A 4,185-nucleotide genomic window follows, 5' to 3' on the forward strand; every position below is an offset into this window, starting at 1 on the left:
TTGTCAATTGAGTTTGCCCTATCGAATATGATTTTCAGATTGCTAATAGGACCTATGCAATCCCTAAGATGCCCCATAAACCATGTCCATGAATCAGAGGTTTCAGATTTGCCAACCTCGTAAGCTATTGGCAGTATCCCATTGTTAGCATCCATGGCTACTGCTAATAAGTTTACTCCAAGGTATCGACCTTTTAAATGTGCTCCGTCAACTATAATAACTGGGCGCATGCAATTAATAAACGAACGAATCTACAAAATCATATACACGAGAAATATAATCATTTAAATGTGAAATGCATGTAACTAACAAAAATGAGTCAACAAAATTATATTGATTTACTAACCGCAGCACCAATGGCGATAAACAGCAACTCAAAGCGTCCATCTCTATCTGTTTTGATATGAGTTACCGACCCATGAATTTTCAGCTTTAAATTGTGACAATAAGCCGGCAGTTGGGAAAACGATGCTTCTGGCGACCCCCTCAACACTTCCAAGGCATAACATTTGGCTCTCCAAGCTTGAGAATATGAGATACTAATCTTGAACCGAGCATTCATGTCAGTCATAATTTCATGTCCCCGATATACCCTACCATTCAAAAACATTAACTCAGCCAGAAAACCACCCAACACCTTTTTGTTTGCCTGTCTATGGTGAGGAAAAAATTGGGTTCTTGAACATGTATGTTTATCAATAAAAGTCCTAACTTGAAACATTTCGCAATCTTTTATCCTCTTTGCAATCATACGCCACATATAGTTTTTGTCAATCATACACCTTGTTTCGAAACGATCTTTGCTTGATTTGTTAACTTTTAGTTGATAGTCATCTTCCACACATTTCGTATACAAAGTTATCTTCAAGTCTTCCTTTGTATCAAAACAATAATCTTTCTTGATACGAATATTTTTTGTGTAACAATAAACTGCTATCTTTACCAACTCTTCTTCCGGTATCTGAAGTAATTCTGGCATATTCCAGTTATACTCCCGTGGCATTTTCTTCGGGGACTTTTCTTTGGGGATTTCTTCTTCTTTTTCTTCTTCAGTGTTATATGAATTACAGAATGGATGTTCAACATGTTCATTTACAGTCGTAACTTCCTCCTCATTATCATCAACAACATTTTCCTCGGCAACGGCTGTTTCATCATCAAAATTCGGGTATTGACCAATATCAAAATCATTACACGCAGGGTCTGTTTCTTCTTCTGAAAAATCATCAAAATCCGAGTATTGACCAAGATCAAAGTTCGGGTATTGACCAAGATCAAATTTCGAATACTGACTAGTACTCACAATTTTTTCTGTTGGCTCATCATCGTCTAACTGGTCAATACGAAAACCGGAATTTGGTGCTGAAAGTTGATTGGGATTTGGATTAGGGAAAGGTTGCGGGTTTTGAGATTGTGTTTGGTATTGGAAATGTGGTGAAACAATATTTGCTTGGTGATGAAAATAAACTGGGGTTGAAAAACTTAGTTGATTACTACCCGCTACTGACTCAACTTCACTACTTCTAGATTCAACAACATACAATATTACATCATCACTTGAAACACTAATGTAAGCAATGAATCGTTCAACATCTTCATTGTCGGTTAACAAATAAACTTTACCATTTCTCTGATAAGATAGCCTAAATCCACTTAGGGGCTCTAAATTCAATTTATTTGCAACACGTAACATTAGAGTTTCATAAGTTAATTTTTTTAATGACAGTTTTAGTTGAAGATTCATGGGTAAAGGCATATATTATAAAACACAATGAACATTCTCCCATGACCCTCCAAAACACAAATCTATCCAAACATGATCAACATTAGATGATTTCATTATTGTAAATTAATTTACTAAACAAACGAGCTGCGAAACTAAAACCTGTTGCCGGATGGGGAAGGATGTCTTTGATATAGGAACGGATGTCGCCGGAGAGAGTGATAGATGGAGATGGAATGAGTTGCGATTTAGGGATTTAGGTTATGAGTTGCTGCTGCTGCGTAGTTATATACCCAAAACATTTGTGTTGCGAAATTAAAACCTGTTGCGAATTCAGAAATCGAGTTGCGAATTTGAAATTCAGTATTGCGATAGTCAGAATCTCATTGCGATTTACAGATTCGCATTGCGATTTACGTATTCGTATTGCGATTTACGTAATCGCATTGCGATTTACGTAATCGCATTGCGATTTACGTAATCGCATTGCGATTTTCCAAATTCGCATTGCGATTTACGTATTCGCATTGCGAATTAGGAAAATCGCAACGCGAATTTGGGAAATCGCAATGCGATAGTCAGAATCGCGTTGCGAATCTGGAAATTGATTTGCGATACCGGAGATCGCGTTGCGAATTATCGACCGCATTGCGATTTAGTTAATCATTTTGGCAAATCCAAAAAAAAATTGTTAAAATCGTATATTATAAGGTATTTTTGGTCACTGAAGTTATTTTCTCTTTTATAATTTTATTTTATTATAAAATATTTCAATTATCTTATTTTAAAAAATAGTACAGAGTGTTTACGTCTTTTGAGACGGGCATGCATGTAAAGAATCATGAATAGCACGGAGGTTTTCCATCTCCTTTCTTTCCCATATTTATCTTCCTTTTCTTTTGTCTGTCAGAGGTTGTTGAATTCAGGGTACGTTTACACTGCAAAGTTTGCGAGAAAGCTGTCAGGAAATCATGCTCGAGATCAATGGTACTCTCCATATATTTGGTTGAAAAAATGACAAAGGGTTATTATGCATATAGGCGTAAAATGTGTGGATCGCAAAGCAGTCATAAGACGGGTAGAAGAGTCGAGGCATGGCATTTCAATGGCTTTCTTCTCCATTTCTTTTCTAAAGGTTTTAGTTGGTGTCAATGATAATAGAGTTCGCAAAAGAGATATAGAAAGTGAAAAATGGAGATGCGGGGTATCGATTTCTATGCCTCTCGCATGCTAAGCATGTGATCTACCATCTGAGCTACCCATTTACTTTGATTTGAGAATTATTCATGGTGTCCATTTACCGTCTTATTTGTCATCCCAATCTTCAGGCTGGTGTAAATGATTTTAGCCATTATTAACCTTCATTACAAATCAAGGCATACCATTTATAGTAGAGACGTTACAGAAGAATTATATGACTACCCTGTTAGCATGACTGAGGGATCAACGATCTCTTTTGGAATGTCATCAAAAACCCTATTGTAAATCAAACACTAGAGATTAGCTTGGCTATACATATAGATGTAGTCTAATAAAATCAAAGGTTATTATTACCTCTGGTTTCTTGTCTTGAGGATCAGGAATGTATTAGTCATCCCTGTCGCAACCGGTTTTCGTCCGGGCACGAATTTTTTACTTGGCGGGAAAAATGATGTGAATAAATGGTTTAAAATAATTTGGGAGTCGCCATCAGCCTTTTGGGTCAGGTAGGTCGAATACCCAAAAAAATTATCTTTTAAAAGAGTTTTTAAGAAAACATCAGCTAAAAGATAAATTGATCTGCGTTTTAACCAAAAATTCATTCTTTTTAGAAATAAAAAGGGATTCGTGGTTGGTTACGTTTAGGGAATGATTAGCACCCCTACAACGCCCAAAATTGGTACTTTTTAATTATAAATTGTCTCTATTATTAGAAATTTAAAAATTTAAAAATATATTTAATTTATAATCCTATTATTTCAAAATTATAATTATGGAAAATATTAATTTATATATTTATAAATAAAATATTTATTTATTTAGAAATATCAGAAAAGGAATTCTAGGTGCCTTAAGACAACTCTTTTCTTTGATATTAAAAAATAAATAAATAATTAAAATAATTAATATATAATTTATAAAATAAGATATTTATTTATTTAAAAATATCAGAAAATGGACATCCAGTTGTTTTAAGACTGCCCTTTCTTAATATTGAAAAATAAATAAATATATATTAAAATATGATTATTAAAAGTAATTTATGAAATATAAGATTTTAACGAATAAACAAATATTATTTATATATATATATATTTATTTATATAAATAATAAGAATAATAATAAAAAGTAATAATAATAAAATAATATTGCAAATAATAATTAAAATAAAAGGAATTAAAAATATAGTATTAAAATATAAAATATTAAAAAATAATCAAAAATGAAATTTTAATGATTAAAATGTAAAATTATAAAACTA

This window comes from Hibiscus syriacus, unplaced genomic scaffold, assembly GCF_006381635.1.
Source record: "Hibiscus syriacus cultivar Baekdansim isolate YM2019G1 unplaced genomic scaffold, ASM638163v2 tig00111105_pilon, whole genome shotgun sequence".
NCBI lineage: Eukaryota > Viridiplantae > Streptophyta > Magnoliopsida > Malvales > Malvaceae > Hibiscus > Hibiscus syriacus.